We start from the raw sequence: 12,564 nt of genomic DNA, 5'->3' as shown, positions 1-12,564 counted from the left end.
AGTTGACTTAATTAAATTCCATTATGGGAGATCACTTTAAACCATCTTATACAGCCTGCATTCACACGTGCTAAGTCATGGGTTACTGAACAAGCCATAGAATTCTGGTTAGCACAGAGCCATAAAACACAGTTTCAAAATGTAGTGACTTTATCCAACATATTGAACAGAAACCAAGGAAAACCCATTTTAACTTGATGGTATTTATAAAGCCAGTTTTAATCATTCTACTTTAAACATCTAAAAGAACATACGATATAAATCTTTCCTGCAGATATTTTAAGTCTTATTCTTCAATGTAAACTCAAGTTATGGTCATAGACTAGCATAAAGAAAGTGAGGTAGAGTAATTAAAAGCATAAAAGATACATTAAGAGTAAAAATAAACCTAACAAATTTTGAAAAACAAGATATAAAAGGTATATGAATAAAAAACAAACTATATAAATTATAAATAAGATGTAGGACCATTAGATTTATGTAGGGAAGCATAAAAGTTTAATATGTGGAAGAGTAAGTTGCAGAAAAAGCAATTTCCAGAAGCACACACAGATGACTGATTCAGCTGGATTCATTAACTTTATATACAAGAATACAGATGAAGTAAATTTTACAATACCAATATAGATTCTTCTTCAAGCTTACAGGTAGCAGAGAACAGTTAGTTTCATAAGAACATAATAAGAGCCATGCTGAATCAGGCCAAAGCCCATCGAGTCTAGCATTCTGCGTCACACAGTGGCCCACCAATTGTCCATGGCGATCTTGAGCAGAAAGAGAAGGCAAGACCCTCCCTTTCCCCTGACCCCCAACAAATGGTACTCAAGGGAATCCTGCCTGTCTCAAGCAACATAGTCTGCGGGGAGGGGCGGCATACAAATCCAATAAATAATAATAACAACAACAACATAGAGGCATCCATGAATCTGTCATTTCATTTCAGCAGCAGCAGAAAAATGCAGAGAGTACAGTGTGGACAGAGCTGCCCAGCCTTAAGCTTTCAGTTTCGATTCTCTGCACAGACTCAGAAGTGTTTAACTCCCATTGGATGATTTAGTTGCTATGTCTATTCATTGTCTGACCTTGTTACTACTGGCTCCCAGTCATGAATATTCTAACAGAAGATCTATCAAATTCCAGAGAATATGTCAATGATGAACTTTTTGGGCTCAGGGTGGAAAATGCCTAACTTGATTGCTGGTGTGTCACCACCTCTCCAGGAATAAACAGAAGACAATTCGTTATAAATTTATTTTTAAAAATCCAGTTCAATTGTGTGGCGCTATGTATTACATAAAGTACAGTCTCAAAACTCGCTGCATCACGTTGCCATCACGTGACATTTTTCTCATTCACGGAGCTGGGAGTAGGCGTAGCCCGTGTGTGACACATCTGGCCTATGAGCCGCTTCTATGACACCCCTGACATAAATATCAAATAATTACAAAAATGAAATAAAGAGTAAAAGAAACTCATTTTTGGAGGCTCCAAAGCTATACAAGAACACAGCCCTCTCACACAATGCCCGCAAGAGTACACATCATTCTTGTGTAGCCTCTGCAGCCTCCAAAATCACACTAGAATGGGCTGTGCTTTTAAGAATAATTGTTGGTGTTAATGAATGCTGATGTGTTGTCCAAACATCATGTCATGTGTCATAGGTTCACCAACACTGAACTACAGTATTTTTCAGAATATAAGATGCACCTTCCTTCCCCCCCCCCCAAAATAGGCTGAAAATTTGGGTGTGTCTTATATTCTAAATGTAGCTTTTTCAAAGCTTTTTTCCCCCCAGCCCTAACGAGTCCCTAACAATCTTCCCAGTTCTTTCTGCTTTTACTGGCTTGCAGGCTTTTTTTCATTGCTGATCGCTCCGAATAAGGTTTTTTTAAGCCCTAACCAGGGGATAAAATAATGTGCTGAAGCTGACTGGACTAAGGATGCTAGGCAGATAAATACCTGGTAGGCAGATTTTTTCTCCTGCTTTCCTCCCCCAAAATTCTGGTGGGTCTTGTACTCTGAAAAACATGGTAGGTGCTCATTCAATCTACAGTATGTTATAACAGGGTTGGTATCTGAAAGTAGCAGGGAGGTTTTGAATTGTTCTGCGAGTCCTGAGTATTTATGTACAGTAATAATGGCGAGTAAAGGTGAGACCAGGCTACTGTGACTGTTTCTGTAGTACAGACACTATAATAGCATATGCTGTGTTGTTTCTGTGTGTCCAGTCTCCAGGGCATTGGAGCTTGGGGTAAGGAATCTTCTCATATCGGCATTCAAGGGCAGCTGAAGGGTCAGAGTCTAGCTCAGTTGTTTCATAACTTTCCATAATTGTTATGAGCAGGCCAAAGAAAATATATTGGCATACTAGGTTGCTGTTTTCCCTAGTTTCCATCCATATACAGTCTAGCTACATAAAACAAGCAAAATAATGGAATTTCAGAGCCCTGGCCAGATGGACAATCAAGGGGGTCATTATTTATTTGGAGGCTTGAATCATATTATTTAGAATAATGAACCTTTGTCCTTAATCCTGCTGTCCATCATATTAAAAGCACAAAAGACACAAAGGGAGGGGTCTGTGCTTTTATAAAAAGAGCTGCAAGCTGCAGAAAGAATCTTGAACGAGCAGTGCTTTCTGTGTTGGATGGGCCAAGAAGAAACCTTATTTGCTGTCAGACATTTTGTCATGGTAAGCCGCCTTCAAATGTTAAGTTTGTCTATTGATTGTAATCCTGCAAAAGGTAGAGTTGTACACCTTGAAATGATATTCAGATGGACTAGCTGCTTTGATCAGAAGGCGTTTGGTAGCACCTTTTTAAACTAACAGGCTTTATTAAAAGTTGCTATGAACCAAGTCCCACTTCTGGTTTTTGACTTATGTAGCCTAATACAGTACATCTGTCCTATAAGTGGGTACTTACTTCCACCAATTTTATTTCTATTTGCTTAAAGCAGATGACCGACCGTTGCCATTAATGCAGATCGGGATTTCCATATAATCCTAAATTGTAATAGGGCATATATTATGATACCTTGGTATATATATCCAATGTGATTTGCCAGTTTGCTTTTTCAGCTCAGCAAATAGATGATTCCTATCGCTGTAGTTTATTAAATCCCTGTGAGTCAAATTGCCTTTGTACAGATCTAATTAGAGATAGTACTGCTTTACCATATCTTCCTCTGTATTTGAAAAGAGAAGTCAATCCATCTTTACAATTTAAGACAAATTGACAGGCTACTGGAATTGTTTGGTAGAGATTGTAATGTTAAAATATTGGAATAAATCAAATTTAACTTTGCATGTTTTCATCAAGAAAAGGTACCTGTTCTCTAGCATTTCTTTCTTCTCTTCATCTAACTCAGGGGTCTCCAACCGCCGGTCCGCGGACCGGCACCGGGCCGCTGGGGGTTTTCAGCCGGTCCGCGGCGCCAGGGCCCCCTCGGCCTTTCCGCGCTGCCCACCGCCCGCCCGATTTGCCCCCTCTGCTCCTCTGCCATCTCCTGCCTTTCACCGCAGCTCCTCCCGCACCCGGAACGCACGCCCTGCCCGCCTCACATTTGCCGAGAGGACTTTCGCCCCGGGCTCTCAGCAAGGGGGCTGCATGAGAGGCGGGGCCGGCGGAAGGTGATATTCAATGTCGGGGGCGCACGGGCGGTCTTGCGCGCGCTCCCTATCTCCCTGCTAGCCCACTCGGAATACTGTATTCAAAATAAGAAAAGCCTTCGCCGGCAAAGGCTTTTCTTATTTTGAATACGTATTCCGAGTGGGCTAGCAGGGAGATAGGGAGCGCGCGCAAGACCGCCCGTGCGCCCCCGACATTGAATATCACCTTCCGCCGGCCCCGCCTCTCATGCAAACCCCCTTGCTGAGAGCCCGGGGCGAAAGTCCTCTCGGCAAATGTGAGGCGGGCAGGGCGTGCGCGCGTCACCGCTGAGAAGAACGGAGAGAGAACGAGAGTGAGTGAAAGCAACAGACAGCAAGATAGAGAGAAAGTGAGAAAGAGAGAGTGAGAGAAAGGGGGGGAGAGAAAGAGATAGCAAGAGAGAGAGAACAAGAGAGAGAAAGAGCGTGAGAAACAAAACAAGAGAGAAAGAGAGAGAGAGAGAAAGCAAAAGAGACAGAAAGAAAACAAGAGAGAGAAAGTGAGAAGAAGAGAGAGAAAGAGGGGGAGAGAGAGAGAAAGAGAGAGGGGGGAGAGAGAGAAAGAGAGGGAGAAAGAGAGGGAAAGGGGGGAGAGATAGCAAGAGAGGGAGAGAGAAAGAGAGAGGGAAAGGGGGAGAGAGGGGGGAGAGAAAGAGGAGATAAAGGAAGAGGAGAGAGAGAAAGGAAGAGAAAGAAAGAAAGAGGGATAGAAAGAGAGAGAGAGTGAGAGATGCTCAGTGAGCCTTTCTTTGAAGTTGCCTTTCTTTCTTTCTTTCTTTCTTTCTTTCTTTCTTTCTTTCTTTCTTTCTTGCTCTTTTTCTTTCTCTCTTTTACCTTTCCTTCCTCTATTTCTTTTCTTTCTCCTTCCTACCTTCTTCCCTCCCTCCCTCCAGTCCTTCCTCTCTTACTCTCCCCTTTCATAAGTTTCCTTGCTTCCTTCCTCTGTTCCTGTCCCTTCCCTCTTTCCTTCTTTCTTCCTTCCTTCCTTCCTTTCCTCCCTTCCTTTCCTCCCTCCATTTCTTGCTTTCCTTTTCCTTCCTCCCTTCTTTCCTCCCTCATTCCCTTCTTTCACTCCTTCCTCTCTTACTCTCCCCTTTCACACCTTTCTTTGCTTCTTTGCACCCTTCTTCTGTTCCTGTACCTTCCCTCTTTCCTTCCTTCCTTCCCACCCTCCGTCCATTCATTCACCCATTCCTCTCTTGATCGCCCCTTTTACGGCGCCGCTGACAGCTAGCTCCCCCCCCCCCCCACCGGGCCATGGAAAACTGGTCTAGTTGAAAGCCGGTCCCTGGTGCAAAAAAGGTTGGGGACCTCTGATCTAACTGGCAAATCTCATTTTCTAGTCTCATTTTGAGACATTGTTAGGGAATTACAAAGGTCCTATGCTCTGCAGGCCGCTAATTGGATAAATCTGATCTAGAAGTCAGAACATTACATAATTTAATTCATTGCTTCCTATATTCAGAGAGGTGGCATACAAATCTAATAAATAAATAAATAAATAAATAAATAAATAAATAAATAAATAATAATAATAATAATAATAATAATAATAATAATAATAATAATAATAATTATTATTATTATTATTATTATTATTATTATTATTATTATATTGTGTTAAACCAATGCACTTTGGGCTTCTTACTTAGCATGACTTGTGCTAGGACAGAGAAAAGAATATAGAGCAGGAAACCATAATTTTCTTCTTCATGGCAACTTTGGCAGTGTGATAAGTAAATGGGGTACAGATTGTTAATAGATTTCTTAGCTTATTCCTGACATGCATTTTGTCAATTCAGAGATAGTATGTAAGCTGGGGGAAGGAAACAATAATTTTACTTATCTGCAAGGCTGGCTTTTTTCAGGTGTGTTCAATCAGGCATTATGAAAACAATAGTTTTCTATTTATTTATTTGTTTGTTTGTTTGTTTGTTTGTTTGTTTATTATATGTATATATGTAGCCATATTACTGTATGGCCTAAATGCTAACTTGCAATTCTTGAGAGATTTTGCTCAGGCACGTTTGTTAGGATGTGACTGCAGTTAATGTTACTCGTGGAATCTAAAATGCAAGAGAATACTTTTTTATTTAATTCTTAAACAAAAATGAAGCTCCTATTCTGGTGGCATTAGGGGGAAGCTGAATGCTGTTTGAATGCTGGTATTAAATACACCCTAAACTCAGAGATCAAAACCCAAGATGTAAACCATGAAATGAATAAAATGGATACAAAAGAGCTTGGAACAGAGTCACAATGCCAAGAGCTACAGGACTGCTGATATCAACTGAGGGCAAAGAGAATTATTGATCCCCTAGGAGAGCAGGTCATTACAACACTCAGCAAAAAACTCACTTTCTTGATTAGCTTTATAGCCTTTTACTGAAGTTTATTATGGTAAAGGGGGAAAATAGGTATTTTATCCAGACAGCAGTGGAGAAATAAATCTTTCTCTCTCCACATCAAATAGTCGAATCAGGTCTGATCCGGAGATCTATAAACCCAGGATGCAAGGGCAATCCTACTTCTCTCCATGGACCTGTCTTGCAGGGTTGCTGTTTCGTAGTTTATCAAATCACTTTGATAATATAAGTAGTAACTAATATTACTATTAATTTTTGTCATGGTTCCTATCACCCATCTCCTCCCATTTATGACCGTATGACTTGTATCCTTACAATTTATATTGATATTGTTTCTTGATTGCTTATTTGAACCCTATGACAATCATTAAGTGTTGTACCTCATAATTTTTGACAAATGTATATTTTCCTTTATGTACACTGAGATTGTACACACCAAGGAGATTCCTTGTGTGCCCAATCACACTTGACCAATAAAAAAATCTTTCTTTCTTTCTTTCTTTCTTTCTCTCTTTCTTTTCTTTCTTTCTTTCTATCCATCTATCTACTTACCTATTTACCTATCTACCTACCTACTTACATCTGTCTGTCTGTCTGTCTGTCTGTCTGTCTGTCTGTCTGTCTGTCTATCTATCTATCTATCTATCTATCCATCCATCCATCTACTTACCTACCTATCTATCTACCTACTTACATCTGTCTCTCTGTCTCTATCTATCTATCTATCTATCTATCTATCTATCTATCTATCTATCTATCTATCTATCTATCCATCCATCCACCTACCTACTTACCTACCTACCTACCTACTTACATCTGTCTCTATCTATCTATCTATCTATCTATCTATCTATCCATCCATCCATCCATCCATCCATCCATCCACGTACCTACCTATCTACCTACCTACTTACATCTGTCTCTCTGTCTTTCTGACTCTCTGTCTGTCTGTCTCTCTCTCTACCCATCCATCAATCCATCTACTTACTTACCTACCTATCTACCCACCTACTTACATCTCTCTCTCCCTCCCTCCCTCCCTCCCTTCCTACCTATCATTGGGTAAGCAACCACTAAAAGCTATATCAGACTTTTTGTATAGTAACTGGTGGCAAAGAGTCTCTTGCATCCAGCTAAATTCTGGGTAAACAAACACATGCACGCTTGAGCAACGGTGCAAAAGTAAGTCTGTCATGGGAGTTTCCTAAAGCCAAAATTAAACGAATTCCACTAGAACCCGATCTAACTGCCTTTTTATTCCAGGGGATTTCTCCCCCTCGCTTAGCGAACAGGTACAGTCGACTCTCCAGAGGTGCTGGGTCCCCAGCAGACAACGCAGACGGGACGGGGCAAGGAAATCGGCCTCGGGGAAGCGCCCGTGGGCCGCCTCGCTCCTCCCTTGTCCGCGCCTTGCACCAGCTACTCCTCCCTCCCGCTACGGAAGGCTCATAAGAAAGTCAGCCTCCACCCGACCGCTTGAAGTTCTTCAGGCGATGACAGGAGCCCAGCGCGGCGGGCGGGCGAGTCAGTGAGCCAGCACACCGTGGCTTGACAGCTACACCCGGCTAACCGGCTGCCCTTAAGCGTTTGGCGGCGAGGGAGGGCGGAGTGGCCTCCGAGGAGATTGCCCTCTTGAGTAAGACACCCTTAGCCGGCGCCCTGTAAGTATTCGGCTCCTCCCTCCGAGTATCTCTCTCTCTCTCTCTGAAGAGATTCCTTCGTCTTGGACGCCCTGTTGAAAAATGCCAGCACGAACGAGAGGACTCGAAGGTCGCCCACCCCAGCCGCCTTGCTTTGCGCTCACCAGTTTGGCAGCCGAAGTCCTCCGTTGGCCCACCTCGCCCCTTTTTTCTCCACTCTTCCATTCCGCCCTGGCAATGGCCACCTCAAGGGGAGGGAGAGCCAGTTGAGATGGGCCAGAATGAGCCTCTCTTGACTAATTAATTGACTAATTAATTGTTCTTACTGTCAGAAAAGTTCTCATTTATTTATTTATTTATTTACTTATTTATTAGATTTGTAAGCCGCCCCGAGTCTTCCGAGAGGGGCGGCATACAAATCTAATAAATTATTATTAATTATTTATTTATTTATTTATTCATTCATTATGTATTATTTACTTATTTATTCATTATGTCAAACATGTATAGGATAGTAGTAATTTATATAAACATAACATAAGTAAAAAGTAATAAGGTTCAGGAGGGAAGTGCTTTTAATAGGAAAGTGAACACAAGAACAAGCGGGCACAATCTGAGGTTAGTTGGAGGTAAAATCCAAAGTAACGTGAGAAAATATTATTTTACCAGAAGAGTAGTAGGTGCTTGGAATAAACTTCCAGCAGACGTGGTTGGTAAATCCACAGTAACTGAATTTAAACATGCCTGGGTTAAACATATGTATCTATCCTAAAATAAAATACAGGAAATAGTATAAGGTCAGACTAGATGGACCATGAGATATTTTTCTGCCGTCAATCTTCCATGTTTCTATGTAATGATAAAAGAGGACAATAGAACAGTAGGACAGGGACAGGAGACACAGTGGTGCGCTTATGCAGGCTCCCAGATCACCAGACAGTTTCCATCATTTTTAACTGGCACCCTGGCTTGAGCTGATGGAAGTGGGCTCTGTCTGGTTCCTGCCAGGGAAGTCCGGGTTTTTAGGGTGGCTGTGTGGAAGTATTTATGTGGCCCCTTGAGGTTTCTTTCGGGGTCAATCTCAGACAGGGTTAGGGTGAGGTATCTGGAGCAGCCATAGGTTCCTGTGATGCTTTCAATGACTGAATTAACTAGCTTTCCACAAAGGGGTCAAAAATGGGCTTTTGTATCCTTGCATCAGGGACACAGCCACCCCCCTCCCCATAGTCATGGTTGGCCCCATAAGATACCTTTTAATTTAATTTAAAAAGTAATCCTAAATTATTTAGTTTTTAATATTTTATTATAGTAATTGGACATCGCTCAAAACCCCTCTACAAGGGAGATGTCTGCTCAAGAAAATAAATGAATAAATAAAAGATAAGGTAATTTGTTAAGCTATAATTTAAAAAAAAGAACCTATGAACTGGGCTGAAACACATTTAGGGAAAGCAACTGAGGGCCAACTTGCTTAGTCCTCCACAATATTGTGTTTTCATTTATTGTTAATATTACTAGCAACTAATAATTGCCAGATGAGTCATTTTTAAATAATTATATTGTATATATAAAATATCACTATGAAAACATATAAATAGCAATAGTCTTATATACCACTTCAAATAAAACATATCATATAGATCAAGGGTGTCAAACTGATGACCCAGGCTAGATGCAGGCCACACCCATCCCAGCTCCACAAAGGGAAAAAAGTCATGATAAGTCACATGACAGTAACAATGCTGTGAGTTTGACAACCATGATAGAGATAAAATAGATACAACTGGATAATAAAAATTCATTTAAAAAAAAAAAAGAAATACAAAATGCAGAAAAAGGAAAAAAATAGGAAGAGAAACTCCCTCTTTCATTCCCAGGAAGTATAATCAACATTAACAACTTATCGCTATCCCTTAAAAATCCATCCAAGCAACTCTTCATTCCATACCTTCTCCATTCTCTATAAGCTTGTCTCTAAAATTCGGTAGCTCCATATTAAATGGCAAAAGTCTATTAAGACGATCAAAAGTAGCATAAACATTACAAATTGTATTTATTACAGCCAATTTAATCCTTCCCTTCTGTTTAAACAAATCATGTTTCCTCATTTCAAAAAGTCATCCAGAAAACAAACATTACCACAAATAACCAACATCATCCATCCCAATCATAAAAGCTCTAGACATACTAGAAATAACAAGCCATTACTGTATTTTAATCTTGATCAAATAAGCCAATTTTCCGTTTTCTCCCAACGATCTTTAAATTCCTCAAAGAAAATTTTAACACCTGCTTTTTTATTCTTTGTCTCAGAATTCTTGTAATGTTTGTAAGATCCCTTTTATAATTCCAGTGTGACAACTCTAGTAAGTCCTTTTTTGTAAATCTAATGGGGAAAAATAATCCACATTGCTCTTCTGATTTGTTATTTGAATCCCTCGGATTCATTTGTAAAGCCATTATTTCATTTGGGTAGACTATAATTTTTAAATCCTTCTGCAAGTCAATTTAATTTTATTCAATGGAACTTGTGCCTTTTCAGTAACACCTTCTGATTCTACTATAAAGTTAAATAGCTCAAAGACTTTCATCAAACATTTATTTTAAGGTAGCCATCTGGTGTCCTAGTGTTCAGCCTTCAAAGTCATCACTTTCAAAGAAAAAAATGAGAAGATTTTCTCTGGAGAAAGGATCCTTTGAATGATCTTCAAAGTCTTAAATCAAATCCATTTGAGTCCTTAATCCATTTAAAACTATCAAAAGGCGACAATATTCATCCTTTTGCTGTAAAAAATTATTACAAATCTTTAAACTTGTAGCTAGACATTTTTAAAGGATTGAAGGGGACTTGCTTAGTGGTTTCAATAAAATTTGCTAGTATGAAGGTTTTCAGTCTTTAAAAAAGAAATCGGCCAAAGGGGGAAAAATCCAAAGTGATTATAATATGAGCCTTGGTTGAACATGAAGTCCATATAGAAGATATTAGCACAATGAAATCCTACAACTCTCAGAGAATCCCAAAATGCAGTTCCTGTTGTCTATTAAAAAAAAAGAGCTTGCAGATATACTGTATATATTTGAGTAAACTTACAATCTCTCCTTACTTAGAGATTTTGGCAGCCCAAATCCTACATTCAAGCACTGTTTTTGGCTGCAGTGTGCCAGTTTGCCATGATGAACAGTGCTCTCTGTCACATTAGATACGATGAGCTCTCTGGGTGCTACTTTCCATTTGTAAACCCCTACTCTTTTCTTGCTGTTTCTCATAGCAGGCAGCAAGTAGGCTGAAAAGGCAAAGAGGCTGTTCAACGGTGTTTGATTGATAACCAGTCTGCCACCTGCAAATGCCATAAACCTAAGCCTCAGCTTTTATTTTGGGATCCGCATTTTGCATTTGCTTGTTTTCTTGCCAAATAAATTAAATTGTTGCTGATATCCTGACATGCTCTTCACCACCTCCTAAATATGACCTAATAGCATCCTCTGTCCTCTTGATGTGGCCTTCACTTTGTCCGCAGCCTGCGAGTAGAACAGGATTTAATCAGTTTTAGCCGTGGCAGGATTAAAACAGTAATTTCAACCATTTTCTCTCACCCTCCAAGGGCAGTCCCAAAGTATCTAAAATTTATTAGGCTATGTCACCATTATCTTGGATGGAAGTCAGGACTGGCAGTAATTGCAATAAAAAGTGATAGAGCTGGGATAGCGATCAGCAATGGGCATATGTCATGCCAATGTTGTTTTTTGTCAACTCACTGATAGGGTGGATAACATTTACGGTAAGTAGTAGTTAATGAACCTTAACTAACTGTTGTAAGAGTGTCTCTGGGTAGTGTGCGTTCATGACTTATGGATCAAAAGAGGACTTGTATAGTTCTGTAATATTGTAAGAGACACAGACATACAATATGTATAAGAAAGTAAGTATTTCACCAGATTCTGCTGGATAAAGAATTTTTTTATCACAAGTCAGGCCTCTGATCTTTTTTGCCTGTCTGGTTATATGCTCCCTCCAGTAAGATGGAAATCTTGTACAATTATCCTCAGCTAACCTGACGTTTGGACTACAACCAAATGTGCTGCCAGCAATATTTCTTTGTTAATCCCTCTATTTCCATTCTCATTCTTCTCTCTGCATCTAAAGGATGCTAGATAATTCTGAAACTGATGTTAACCAGATAGTATTTAGTTTTATTCTGTAATAAGCAGGGTTTTAGAGACAAACCTATATACTTACAGTGATCAAAACTATATCCAAAGAGTATACAAGGATTTGTAGTTAGGCTTGGATCTATTGTGACAGGAACACCTTTTTCCAATTTTTGCATATATTTAGATCTATGCCTCTATAAATGCTGAAATAATCCACCCTGGTTTCACTAACATGACAGGATCCACTAGTGAATTCAAGCATACAGACTGATCAGAAAAGCAAACTGGGGGAGAGTTTAATCTCACCCACTCCAGGAATGTTTAATAGTTGGAGACGGAGCTTTTAACAAGCCCCTCCCTTTGATACCAGTCTGCAGGAGCCAAAATGAGTGCGTTGGGCCACAAGGCAATTGCACTGTTCTCCAAGGCTCCTCCCCTTACAGTTGATAGCAGGAAGTGGCCCCTTAGAGTGGCAGCAGTGACATGAGGGCTGAAGTCAAGGCCTGGGCCTCGGCATCTGACCAAGCCTCAGTACTTGCTACCAAATGTCACTGTTTAGAGTGGCCTGGATTAGAGGGGAGAGCATTGTTTCCCTTTTGTATGGATGTGTGCGCGTGACACAACAGCAAAGTCAAATTATCATATTTTTCCCCACACACTTCTCTCCCCGCCACAAGAGGGTGGAAATATCGGTGTCTTATACACCGAATACAGCCATTTTTGGCCTCCTGAAGCCTATCCCCAGATCCCATTTTTG

At 40.3% G+C, this 12,564-nt stretch overlaps 1 protein-coding gene across 2 annotated transcripts in view; it reads left to right on the top strand.

Moving 5' to 3' along the window:
• The first annotated feature begins 7,452 nt into the window (after positions 1-7,452).
• LOC139164843 (beta-Ala-His dipeptidase-like) overlaps positions 7,453-12,564 on the top strand; it is a 30,440-nt gene continuing 25,328 nt past the window's right edge. The window contains exon 1 of one of the 2 annotated variants that reach the window (XM_070747445.1): positions 7,453-7,676. The gene's annotated coding sequence lies outside the window, so the exon portion shown is untranslated. The remainder of the gene's footprint in view (positions 7,677-12,564) is intronic. The other variant, XM_070747446.1, reaches the window with a different exon arrangement.

Source organism: Erythrolamprus reginae, chromosome 3, assembly GCF_031021105.1.
Source record: "Erythrolamprus reginae isolate rEryReg1 chromosome 3, rEryReg1.hap1, whole genome shotgun sequence".
In the NCBI taxonomy this organism is placed as follows: domain Eukaryota; kingdom Metazoa; phylum Chordata; class Lepidosauria; order Squamata; family Dipsadidae; genus Erythrolamprus; species Erythrolamprus reginae.
Note: the sequence above shows the minus strand (reverse complement) of the source record. Positions and strands in the feature narration are given on the sequence as shown.